The sequence below is a fragment of the Palaemon carinicauda genome, chromosome 38 (genome assembly GCF_036898095.1).
Source record: "Palaemon carinicauda isolate YSFRI2023 chromosome 38, ASM3689809v2, whole genome shotgun sequence".
NCBI lineage: Eukaryota > Metazoa > Arthropoda > Malacostraca > Decapoda > Palaemonidae > Palaemon > Palaemon carinicauda.
In genome coordinates, this window is record NC_090762.1 from 1,405,929 (window position 1) to 1,420,043 (window position 14,115).

General features: G+C 42.5%; 1 long non-coding RNA gene across 1 annotated transcript in view; it reads right to left on the reverse strand.

Moving 5' to 3' along the window:
* Positions 1 to 11,433, reverse strand: part of LOC137630062 (uncharacterized) — a 31,486-nt gene extending 20,053 nt beyond the window's left edge. The window contains exon 1 of the long non-coding RNA XR_011041629.1: positions 11,296 to 11,433. This is a non-coding gene — a long non-coding RNA (uncharacterized lncRNA). The remainder of the gene's footprint in view (positions 1 to 11,295) is intronic.
* Between the last annotated feature and the right edge of the window lie 2,682 nt (positions 11,434 to 14,115).

Consider the following 14,115-nt stretch of genomic DNA (forward strand, 5'->3'; position numbering starts at 1 on the left):
GAGGGCCAGGGAGGGAACCTTGAAAACCAAGCTTGAGGAGAGGGCCAGGGAGGGAACCTTGAAAACCAAGCTTGGGGAGAGGGTCAGGGAGGGAACCTTGAAAACCAAGCTTGAGGAGAGGGCCAGGGAGGGAACCTTGAAAACCAAGCTTGGGGAGAGGGTCAGGGAGGGAACCTTGAAAACCAAGCTTGAGGAGAGGGCCAGGGAGGGAACCTTGAAAACCAAGCTTGGGGAGAGGGCCAGGGAGGGAACCTTGAAAACCAAGCTTGAGGAGAGGGTCAGGGAGGGAACCTTGAAAACCAAGCTTGAGGAGAGGGCCAGGGAGGGAACCTTGAAAACCAAGCTCGAGGAGAGGGTCAGGGAGGGAACCTTGAAAACCAAGCTTGAGGAGAGGGTCAGGGAGGGAACCTTGAAAACCAAGCTCGAGGAGAGGGTCAGGGAGGGAACCTTGAAAACCAAGCTTGAGGAGAGGGCCAGGGAGGGAACCTTGAAAACCAAGCTTGGGGAGAGGGCCAGGGAGGGAACCTTGAAAACCAAGCTTGAGGAGAGGGTCAGGGAGGGAACCTTGAAAACCAAGCTTGAGGAGAGGGCCAGGGAGGGAACCTTGAAACCCAAGCTTGAGGAGAGGGTCAGGGAGGGAACCTTGAAAACCAAGCTTGAGGAGAGGGCCAGGGAGGGAACCTTGAAAACCAAGCTTGAGGAGACGGCCAGGGAGGGAACCTTGAAAACCAAGCTTGAGGAGAGGGCCAGGGAGGGAACCTTGAAAACCAAGCTTGAGGAGAGGGCCAGGGGGTGGGGGGAGGACCTTGAAAACCAAGCTTGAGGAGAGGGCCAGGGGGGGGGAGGACCTTGAAAACCAAGCTTGAGGAGAGGGTCAGGGAGGGAACCTTGAAAACCAAGCTTGGGGAGAGGGCCAGGGAGGGAACCTTGAAAACCAAGCTTGAGGAGAGGGCCAGGGAGGGAACCTTGAAAACCAAGCTTGAGGAGAGGGCCAGGGGGGGGGGGGAGGACCTTGAAAACCAAGCTTGAGGAGAGGGTCAGGGAGGGAACCTTGAAAACCAAGCTTGGGGAGAGGGCCAGGGAGGGAACCTTGAAAACCAAGCTTGAGGAGAGGGTCAGGGAGGGAACCTTGAAACCCAAGCTTGAGGAGAGGGTCAGGGAGGGAACCTTGAAACCCAAGCTTGAGGAGAGGGTCAGGGAGGGAACCTTGAAAACCAAGCTTGAGGAGAGGGTCAGGGAGGGAACCTTGAAAACCAAGCTTGAGGAGAGGGCCAGGGAGGGAACCTTGAAAACCAAGCTTGGGGAGAGGGTCAGGGAGGGAACCTTGAAAACCAAGCTTGAGGAGAGGGCCAGGGAGGGAACCTTGAAAACCAAGCTTGAGGAGAGGGCCAGGGAGGGAACCTTGAAAACCAAGCTTGAGGAGAGGGCCAGGGGGGGGGGAGGACCTTGAAAACCAAGCTTGAGGAGAGGGTCAGGGAGGGAACCTTGAAAACCAAGCTTGGGGAGAGGGCCAGGGAGGGAACCTTGAAAACCAAGCTTGAGGAGAGGGCCAGGGAGGGAACCTTGAAAACCAAGCTTGAGGAGAGGGCCAGGGGGGGGGGGAGGACCTTGAAAACCAAGCTTGAGGAGAGGGCCAGGGAGGGAACCTTGAAAACCAAGCTTGAGGAGAGGGCCAGGGAGGGAACCTTGAAAACCAAGCTTGAGGAGAGGGCCAGGGAGGGAACCTTGAAAACCAAGCTTGAGGAGAGGGCCAGGGGGGGGGGGAGGACCTTGAAAACCAAGCTTGAGGAGAGGGCCAGGGAGGGAACCTTGAAAACCAAGCTTGAGGAGAGGGTCAGGGAGGGAACCTTGAAAACCAAGCTTGAGGAGAGGGTCAGGGAGGGAACCTTGAAACCCAAGCTTGAGGAGAGGGTCAGGGAGGGAACCTTGAAAACCAAGCTTGAGGAGAGGGTCAGGGAGGGAACCTTGAAACCCAAGCTTGAGGAGAGGGTCAGGGAGGGAACCTTGAAAACCAAGCTTGAGGAGAGGGTCAGGGAGGGAACCTTGAAAACCAAGCTTGAGGAGAGGGTCAGGGAGGGAACCTTGAAAACCAAGCTTGAGGAGAGGGCCAGGGAGGGAACCTTGAAAACCAAGCTTGAGGAGAGGGCCAGGGAGGGAACCTTGAAAACCAAGCTTGAGGAGAGGGCCAGGGAGGGAACCTTGAAAACCAAGCTTGAGGAGAGGGCCAGGGAGGGAACCTTGAAAACCAAGCTTGGGGAGAGGGTCAGGGAGGGAACCTTGAAAACCAAGCTTGAGGAGAGGGCCAGGGAGGGAACCTTGAAAACCAAGCTTGGGGAGAGGGTCAGGGAGGGAACCTTGAAAACCAAGCTTGAGGAGAGGGCCAGGGAGGGAACCTTGAAAACCAAGCTTGGGGAGAGGGCCAGGGAGGGAACCTTGAAAACCAAGCTTGAGGAGAGGGTCAGGGAGGGAACCTTGAAAACCAAGCTTGAGGAGAGGGCCAGGGAGGGAACCTTGAAAACCAAGCTCGAGGAGAGGGTCAGGGAGGGAACCTTGAAAACCAAGCTTGAGGAGAGGGTCAGGGAGGGAACCTTGAAAACCAAGCTCGAGGAGAGGGTCAGGGAGGGAACCTTGAAAACCAAGCTTGAGGAGAGGGCCAGGGAGGGAACCTTGAAAACCAAGCTTGGGGAGAGGGCCAGGGAGGGAACCTTGAAAACCAAGCTTGAGGAGAGGGTCAGGGAGGGAACCTTGAAAACCAAGCTTGAGGAGAGGGCCAGGGAGGGAACCTTGAAACCCAAGCTTGAGGAGAGGGTCAGGGAGGGAACCTTGAAAACCAAGCTTGAGGAGAGGGCCAGGGAGGGAACCTTGAAAACCAAGCTTGAGGAGACGGCCAGGGAGGGAACCTTGAAAACCAAGCTTGAGGAGAGGGCCAGGGAGGGAACCTTGAAAACCAAGCTTGAGGAGAGGGCCAGGGGGTGGGGGGAGGACCTTGAAAACCAAGCTTGAGGAGAGGGCCAGGGGGGGGGAGGACCTTGAAAACCAAGCTTGAGGAGAGGGTCAGGGAGGGAACCTTGAAAACCAAGCTTGGGGAGAGGGCCAGGGAGGGAACCTTGAAAACCAAGCTTGAGGAGAGGGCCAGGGAGGGAACCTTGAAAACCAAGCTTGAGGAGAGGGCCAGGGGGGGGGGGAGGACCTTGAAAACCAAGCTTGAGGAGAGGGTCAGGGAGGGAACCTTGAAAACCAAGCTTGGGGAGAGGGCCAGGGAGGGAACCTTGAAAACCAAGCTTGAGGAGAGGGTCAGGGAGGGAACCTTGAAACCCAAGCTTGAGGAGAGGGTCAGGGAGGGAACCTTGAAACCCAAGCTTGAGGAGAGGGTCAGGGAGGGAACCTTGAAAACCAAGCTTGAGGAGAGGGTCAGGGAGGGAACCTTGAAAACCAAGCTTGAGGAGAGGGCCAGGGAGGGAACCTTGAAAACCAAGCTTGGGGAGAGGGTCAGGGAGGGAACCTTGAAAACCAAGCTTGAGGAGAGGGCCAGGGAGGGAACCTTGAAAACCAAGCTTGAGGAGAGGGCCAGGGAGGGAACCTTGAAAACCAAGCTTGAGGAGAGGGCCAGGGGGGGGGGAGGACCTTGAAAACCAAGCTTGAGGAGAGGGTCAGGGAGGGAACCTTGAAAACCAAGCTTGGGGAGAGGGCCAGGGAGGGAACCTTGAAAACCAAGCTTGAGGAGAGGGCCAGGGAGGGAACCTTGAAAACCAAGCTTGAGGAGAGGGCCAGGGGGGGGGGGGAGGACCTTGAAAACCAAGCTTGAGGAGAGGGCCAGGGAGGGAACCTTGAAAACCAAGCTTGAGGAGAGGGCCAGGGGGGGAACCTTGAAAACCAAGCTTGAGGAGAGGGCCAGGGAGGGAACCTTGAAAACCAAGCTTGAGGAGAGGGCCAGGGGGGGGGGAGGACCTTGAAAACCAAGCTTGAGGAGAGGGCCAGGGAGGGAACCTTGAAAACCAAGCTTGAGGAGAGGGCCAGGGAGGGAACCTTGAAAACCAAGCTTGAGGAGAGGGCCAGGGAGGGAACCTTGAAAACCAAGCTTGAGGAGAGGGCCAGGGGGGGGGGGGAGGACCTTGAAAACCAAGCTTGAGGAGAGGGTCAGGGAGGGAACCTTGAAAACCAAGCTTGGGGAGAGGGCCAGGGAGGGAACCTTGAAAACCAAGCTTGAGGAGAGGGCCAGGGAGGGAACCTTGAAAACCAAGCTTGAGGAGAGGGCCAGGGGGGGGGGAGGACCTTGAAAACCAAGCTTGAGGAGAGGGTCAGGGAGGGAACCTTGAAAACCAAACTTGGGGAGAGGGCCAGGGAGGGAACCTTGAAAACCAAACTTGAGGAGAGGGCCAGGGAGGGAACCTTGAAAACCAAACTTGAGGAGAGGGCCAGGGAGGGAACCTTGAAAACCAAACTTGAGGAGAGGGCCAGGGAGGGAACCTTGAAAACCAAACTTGAGGAGAGGGCCAGGGAGGGAACCTTGAAAACCAAACTTCAGGAGAGTGCCAGGGAGGGAACCTTGAAAACCAAACTTCAGGAGAGTGCCAGGGAGGGAACCTTGAAAACCAAGCTTGAGGAGAGGGCCAGGGAGGGAACCTTGAAAACGGAGCTTGGGGAGAGGGCCAGGGAGGGAACCTTGAAAACCAAACTTCAGGAGAGTGCCAGGGAGGGAACCTTGAAAACCAAGCTTGAGGAGAGGGCCAGGGAGGGAACCTTGAAAACCAAGCTTGAGGAGAGGGCCAGGGAGGGAACCTTGAAAACCAAGCTTGAAAACAAGCCCCCCCCCCCCTTCCTGCTTATACAGTCGTACAATTGCTACATCACCCATAAAATGCTCGACAACCAATCGGAACTCAACTCGAATGTAATTCATCATAATTTGCTAAAAATACAATACCAGCATATAGATAATAGATAAATTTAAATGAAACAAAACATATATGAATACAGAACTGGAATCCTATATTATTCTTAAAGCCAATGAGTTGAAAGTTATTACCTGGTAGTTAAACTATTCAATTATATCGCAGTCAGCAATGAACCCTTGTTCGAGTCAACGTTATGGCCAATACGTAAATAAAACAATTTTAATAAAACCACGATTATTGCAAAGTTGTGAATTCGTTTAAGATTGCTGTGTTGATGAAAATAACACGACCATAATTTAACATACAGTTCTTAGAGGTACCATAAAATTATAATATACCGCAGTCTATGTACACTGTCACTTCCGATTTACTAACATTGGTTAGATGTTAACTCAAGTCTAACATACTAAGGATGCCGTAATACATGTACCATGGTATATAAGCTGTTAGTAGCTGCTCCTTTGTAATGTCCATTACCAATTATGTAACCCTTGTCTGGCAAACTATCATAAACGATCAAATACCCACACATTGGCTTAGCTCAAAACAATGATCTATAAAATACACGTATTCTAGGCAACATTAATAAGTACCATCCATCACTACAACGAGATGAAGAACCATATTTCAATAACAAGTTGAAACAGTAACAATTATACAATTAAATTGGAACTAAGATTAATCTTCCAATCACACTAAATCAAATGAGACTTTTAGCAACATTAGGGGCGATTCCTTACTACCAAAACACTTTTCGCCATTCAAACACATCAACACCAAATCAAATGAGAGACTTTACCTTTGCATTCAAGTCCAGGTAATGAGATGAACACCTTTAAAATCTCTCTCTTTCCAAATGCAAACAGAAATACATACTGACAACTTTAAAAAGGCCGGTTTCTCTCTTGCGAGCTAAACTGGACAAAACCACTTAAAATTTGTCGTGTTACGTCATAACGTCAGTGTTACGTCATAATTACGTCAGTTATGTCAAACACGAGGTGTGCTGATGTCTGTCGACTGCAGAATTATGTCAGTCAAATTGAATTCATGAAAAGTTCTTCACAAACACTTGGTCCAAGGCGGCAATTTCGATGATACTGTCAGTTAATCACGACACTAAGGACTTACAAAAGATAAAATGTATAAACTGCACTAAGTTCAACAACCAGATGATAATGCGTTCAATTTTGAAAAAATGCACTGATCTTGTAGGTCCTGAAGTGAGTTGGGTTCCCCTGGGTGATAGGACCTGGAAAGCGGTCCTTATGTAAAAAAAGTAAAGTTGGATGGCATTTCGAGGATATTTTCACGGATATAAATACGTTTATGAATATATATAGAATTGGAACTGAATAAAATTAGTGTTTACAAAACTAAACAATTTTCCCCTGAGAGAGAGAGAGAGAGAGAGAGAGAGAGAGAGAGAGAGAGAGAGAGAGAGAGAGAGAGAGATGCAGTTACTATTTATATTCAGTAATAATTTGCTCTTCCAGGTCGTCTAGACAGAACCATAACACTGGATATTTCATAAAAAGCATCTTCGTAAAATTTAAGATTCCATAAGACTACTACTACTCTTTTACCAACTCCCTAGCCTTCATTGACCCCCAACCCCACGCCCCTCCCTACCCCAGTACTTACTTGGGTTCTGGTAGAATATTGACAATATCCAATTTCTTTTACCATCTATCAATAAAGTTTCCTTTAAAAGGTCTTACAATTATTCAAGCTTAACCTCTTACAAAAATAAATTTTTACAGATGTATAAACGGTTATGTATAATTATCAAAACTGCCTTCAAGTGACTGGTAAGTATGTACGTACACACGCATAATCACCCACTGGAATATCATCTATTCAGTATTGTTTGATAAATACGAATGGAATAAACAAGTTCATAATCCAGTTCTAATAAAAGAAACCTTTCCTAAAGCATCTAACGTATTCCTATGATTACCCCGTGCACACAATTCAGATTATAATTTGTCTAAATTTCGAAGAAAGTCAGTCGATTGGGATGACGCTATCGTAATAAAAACAAGTCTTTTATCCAGTCGAGCACCATTCCTTACGAAACTACTTTAATTCAAACTCAATTGAAATCTACACAAAAACATTATATAAGACATTCATTATTCCAGAAATAAAAATGGTCTATAAAACGATCAAGTTATAGACATTACCAAATCGTTTTTAGCAAATTAATATAAATATGACATGAGGTCAATAAAAGCTATATATATATATACATAGAGAGAGAGAGAGAGAGAGAGAGAGAGAGAGAGAGAGAGAGAGAGAGAGAGAGAGAGAGAGAGAGAGAGAGAGAGAGAGAGAGAGAGATTGTAAGGCGGTAATAAGACCGGTGTAGCAGGAAATCTTTCCCCCGACTGAAATTCCCCCCAGGAAAATTAGCTTAGGATCGATGTCCCCCCCGGGAGAAGCATAATATTAACATGTATTCTAAAGCATTTTTCCATATACCCTTTACACAAAATATAAAAAGGTACAAAAGGGTACAGAACCTAACAAACTCGCCTAACAAAACCTAGAAGTTCCCAGGTCACAAACACTAGCCGGGGGCAATCACCCGGACCCCCTTCCCAGGTCACAAACCCTAGGCGGGGGAAAGCCCCCGGACCCCCTTCCCAGGTCACAACCCCTAGCCGGGGGCAAGCCCCGGACCCCCTTCCCAGGTCACAACCCCTAGCCGGGGGCAAGCACCTGGACCCCCTTCCCAGATCACAAACCCTAGCTGGGGGAAAGCCCCCGGACCCCCTTCCCAGGTCACAACCCCTAGCCGGGGGCAAGCCCCGGACCCCCTTCCCAGGTCACAAACTTGTACTGGCAAGAGGTAATGTTGAACTACGCACTCTAAAAACATTAAAATTTTAAGAAATTAATGACTTACTTTAATGACCCGGTGTAATGGTCTGTTTTTCCTCCAGTCCGAAATAATGGTTACCTCCACCAAGCAAAGGGGGAATCTTGGCCCAGATGGGTGAATATTATCCTGGGACAAAGTTCCCCAGGGGGGATATACATCCTAGGCCATATTTACCCCGGGGGGGGGGGGGGGAATTTCAGAAAGGGGGAAAACAGACCAATACACCAAGGCCTTGATTACACCGGCATGAATCATTGAACTCTTGCTTTTATATCCCCCCGACTGACTCATCTTACCAACCTGTCAGGCCGTATTATTCGAGATACCTTTTGGTTTCCCTTCCTTGGCTTTTATAATTGTCTTAATAAACACATCAATGATCTGGTTCATACAGCAATGGGGCCCGAGAATCAGCCATGTAAATATCAATCTGATTTGATTTAGATTAATCATTCTTTAGAAATGCCGCAATCTGTTACTGCGATATGGGATAAAATTTAGGAAAAATAGGCCCTGAGGATTAAGCATATACAGTTTTTCAACTTCTAAATCTATAAACGACCTGGAACTGACATCGTCAACACAGTCAACCAAACAGAAATTCGTGATGCCAGAGTACATTTGATATGTATTCAAAATATATGCTAAATAAAAAATGGAGTAATTACTCAAAAGTGTCATTATTTGTGAAATGTATATTTTATGAACACTTTTGAGTAATTTAGTATATATTTTGAATGTATCAAATGTACACTGGCATCACGAACTTCTGTTTGGTTGACTGTTGACGATGTCAGTTCAGGTAGTAGTGAGGAAACCAGACGATATATATATATATATATATATATATTATATATATATATATATATATATATATATATATATATATATATATATATATATATATATATATATATATATATATATATATATACACATATATACATATATATACAATATATATACATATACATATATATACAATATATATACATATATATATATATATATATATATATATATATATATATATATATATATATATGTATATATATATATATATATATATATATATATGATATATATAATGATATAGGTTTTTTATAATTTCAACTTGTTTCCCATGTGGCGAATTGTTTTAAATTATGAAGAGTAATAGAGAAAAACAATAGCTTTGCATAATTTGCAGCATATGGAGAGCGTGGTCTTGTGAATAAATTATATATAAATATATACATATATACATATATATATATATATATATATATACATATATATATATATATATATATATATATACAGTGATACCTCTACATACGAATTTAATCTGTTCCACAACCGACTTCGGGTGTAGAAAATGTTCGGTTGTAGAAACGAATTTTCCCATAAGAATACATTGAAATAGGATTAATCTGTGGTTGAACCCAAAAACCTATGATAACTCCTTAATAAATTACTACACATAATTACATATGACAATAATGCACACTAAATTAGATAATAGACATGTAAAAAAGAATAATTATAAAGAAATAATAAATAAGAAATGGGTTTTTAGCGTCACTTTACTTTAGAAAGTCCAGCGCAGGTGTCGGTCTTACTATGCAGAGAGGAGACGGACGGGCAGCGAGGAGGTAGAGAGGGTGACTACGACAAACATACACTACTGTAACTTATTCTAACTTACACTAAGTGAACTTTAACTTAACTTAGCTTATTTATTTTTTTTATTTTTATATTTCATATTTTTTTTTACATTTTCTTTTTGATGATTAATTTTAATCACTTTCACTCTACACTTAAAATTGATTGAATTTTTTTCTCTTCAATCTTTGCCGTTTTCTTTGTTTCACTTTCTTTCGCTTCACTCTTTGCCGTTTTCTTTGAACCACTTCCTTCCTCTTCATCACGAGTTCGCTTCGTAGTTTTTTTTAAAGAAGCTATCGATAGAAAGTTGCTTGGTACAGCTTTTCAGAATGTTTCGAAAATAAGTTAGGGAAACATCATCGAACTGCGCAACTACACGACAAACCTGCAATTTTTTTGGATGGTATTTGTCGATGAAGTCGACCACGTCTTGATATTTTCCTAACACCTCTTTTATTTGCGCAGAACCCAACACATGTTCTACCTCCTCGATCCCTTCCTTGTCATCACTCATGTGCTCAGACATAGCATGGAGTTCCTTGAGCTCCTCTGTAGTAAGTTTGTCGTGATGTTCTTTTGCAAGTTCACTCACGCAGACGCCACGCTCATGCTTTTCAATAATTCCTTGCTTTACTTCTAAAGAAAGCATTTCCTTATTCCTTTTCTCACCACTACCACTACCACTTGCGAAAATAAGCCTTTTAGGACCCATGATTTACGTAAAATACCATAAAAGGATGAACGTAAAAAATCACGATTAAAACACAGTTAATAGCAGAACACACAGGGCACAACCACACGAAGCCAACGAGAACTGAGGAATGTTCCAAGCCACGCTAATTGAGGGTCCCTCCGAGGTAGAAATGCTACCTTCTATCGGCGGAAATAAAAAATACATCCGGCGCTATGAGTACTGTACCATCTACGTGTACGGGTATTGTTTACTTCGGGTGTCGAAAAAAAATCCGGGAGTAGAGTAGGAACGTGTTCGAATTGTACTTCGCGTGTCGAAAAATTCGGATACAACCGGTACGACGAAAATTGCTTACTTTGTGTGTCGAAATAAAATTCGGGTGTAGAGTCGAAAAATTGCTCAAATTTTACTTCGGGTGTTGGAAAATTCGGATGTAGATACGTTCGTGTGTAGAGGTTCCACTATATATATATATATATATATATATATATATATATATATATATATATAATATATATATATATAATCATCATCTCCTCCTATGCCTATTGACGCAAAGGGCCTCGGTTAGATTTCACCAGTCTCTGTCTTGAGCTTTTAATTCAATAATTCTCCATTCATCAAATACTTCGCGCTATATAGTGTATATACCGTATGTATCTATATATATATATATATATATATATATATATTTATATATATAGTGGAAATTGGTAATACATAGTTAAGTGCTTATGTAACAATCGTTAAAGTCTCAAAGTACTGCAAATAAAATAAGATTTCCATAGTGATTATGGAGACTATCCTAACTAATTTCATTTCATTTACTTAACAGGCTGCTTTTCCGGGAACCCTACTCTCTAAAGGACCTTGAATTGATTTTTATCATATTAGGGTAGGCCTACATACCAAGGCATTCAGCATTTCACACCGCTAATGGCTGGTTTTTTGTCAAATCCACATTATCGAACCTCTTAGAAAACAGTATTTAGTTTCCTCTTGAAACCCTAAACATAAAGCTGATGTTATTGTATAGTCTTGGGGTCACATATTTGAAAGCTCAAGAACCTAGAGTAGACATATATATCTTAGTTCAAAAGAAATACCGGTTATTCAAACTTGGAGTTCATGAAAAGAAAAAAAAATGACCTATTAAAAATCAAAATGGTTACCTGAAATCGTCACCAACGCACGAGCACTTTTTATAATAAACCTGCCAGATGAGTGTTCATAACTGAACTGAAATTTTCAGGCTACCGTCGAGAAATTGCTACAGCCAATCAGAACCCTCCACAATACCCAGGGCTTCGTTCATTGGCTTAAATCTCCACGTTTTTAAAAGTAGAGTTCTATATGGACTAGAACAACATTTCAAAAGATGAATCAGTATCTACAGTAAACATGTGAATAAAGTATTTGAGTATAATATATTTGTGAAGTTAATTCATTATTTACTCTGTGAAAATATAAATTGTCACAGCAAATGATTTTGACTTCCTACACTATAGCCTAGTGAACGCACCCACCCACTTCGCTAAAACTGTTTACTTTACTATATCCTGAAAAAAAACTAAAGAAAATGATGAAAAAAAAATGTGAAGAAAAGAAAACGATTTTATTGGAGACTATCTTATCTATTTTACCTCTTATGCAAGTATAGGGACAAGTCTTATAAGTTAGTAACTAGAAATATGTGGCAGCTTTCAAGAAAAACCTAAAGACTTATCTCTTTGGAAAGTGTTATAATAGTGATCTGAAAACTATTAAGCCTGAATACAAATGCTAGCGAATAACTGAAAAGATAGAGCAAAATATAAACTGGAAAGAAATTATTTTCACACATCAAGGCCCGCCTGAACAGACTCTTAGTGTCTGATGGAAGGTGAGAAATAAACCCCTAAAAGTAAAAGTAAAAGTATAATCTCTTTAATAAAAGAAATAAAAAAGTGGCTTCCATGTCGGCCTACATAAAAAATGTATGAATAAAAAAATATTGTTTTTAGAAACTTTCTTAACACCTAGATAATTACATAAAGAGACATTTGTCAATAAAAGTTGAACAAATCTGCATACATAATTAGTTTTAGAGAACCAAGTCCAATTTGAATTGGATGTGTGTAATCGCAGACCTACTTTTATTGGTTAAACCTGCAGTGCTGCTGTTGGTGGAGCCGAAGTGCTACTACTAATGCTGTAGTGCTGCTGCAATTGCAGTGCTATTGCTGCTTTAGTGATACTGCTAGTGCTGTGCTACTGCAATGGTGCTTATGTTGCCGGACTACTCATACTGTAGTCCTGCTGATGATACAATGATATTTCTGTAGTGCTGCTAATGCTGCACCTAGTGCTGGGGCTGCTCCACAGCTACTGCTGCTAGTGTTACTGGTGGTGCTGCTTATGCTGTAGGCCTAGTGCTGCTGCTGATGCAGTATTACATCACAAATAAACACTATGCAAATAATAAAACGAATAAACACGTGGGTTTAACCCTTAAGCGGAATAAATAAAATCTTATTACAAATAGCATTACCATAAACTGAGCAGTACTGTAAAGTCAAAATACGTGGTCAGTGACCTGAGACTTAAATACTGAAAATAAAACAAAATTACATTAAATTAATTGCATGCAGACCCCCCACCAACGTAATACCAGATTGTGAACTAAACCCTACTTGAAACAAAATGAGAACTTATTTAAATGGGGAATGACCATTGATTGAATAACTTACAATTAGTTCCTGGACGTCCGTGTGTAGAGAATGGCGATCTTGAGCTCCGACTGAGTATAGTGGGATATATATATATATATATATATATATATTAATATACTGTATAATCATCCTCATCAGCTGTTACTAGTCCACTGCAGAACAAAGCACTCAGACATGCCCTTCCACTTGCGTCTGTTTACGGTCTTTCTATGACAGTCTATACCCGCAAACTTTCTTAGTTCGTCAATCCATCGACTTTTTTTTCCATCACCTGCCTCTAAGGACCGATTCTGATATTCTTCATGTCCATTTATTGTATGTCATTCTCATTACATGTCCATTTCTTTTTCTTACATAATGTTAGAATATCCTCGACTTTAGTTTGCTCTTGTATCAGTGTTGCATTTTTTTCAGTCTCTTAGGGTTACTTCTCTCATTATTCTTTCAATAGCTCTTTGAATTGTAAGTAGTTTGTGTTTTTAGGCTTTAGTAAGGCTTCAAGTTTTTGATGCATAAGTTAATACTGGTAGGACCATCTTATTCAATACTTTTCTTTTTAGAGAAAGTGCCATTTTAGTTTTCATAATTGCATTTTGTTTACCACATGCTCTCCATCCCATGCTTATCCTTATTGGTCTCGTGTCCTGGAGAAACACTAACTGTCTGTCCTAAGTATGAACATTCATTAACAATGTTAATGAATATATATATATATATATATATATATATATATATATATATATACATATATATGTATATATATATGTATATATATATATATATATATATATAAGTTAATTCCCCATTGGGTCTCTGATCCCGAGGCAGAGAGAATTCAATATTATGAGGTATTTGTGGCTTATATAATATATATATAACCAATTTCAACAACCCTGGCATTAAACTTACAGGGTTTTTTTCTACACCAGAGGTTACTGTTTTCATCATCAAACAGGCTTTTTCCTGCTTCCTTTACTCCCCATTCCTGAAGGCGTAATCAGTCAAACCTTCTGGCAGTTGTGGGCCTACAGAATTACTAAAATGTGGCTATCTTAAAGAATAGATTAAGATATCCAATCATTTGCCACAGGACGTTAATCTTTTACTCAAGATCTTCTCCAAGGAACAAAGCATACTAGAAGGTAAGGTTTTTTCTTCACATTTGGTCTTCTTGATTATTCTCAAGAATAGATCTTCACCAAGGAACAAAGCATACTAGAAGAAGGAAAGATTTTTTCTTCACCGCATTTGGTCTTCTTGATTATTCTCCAGAATAGATCT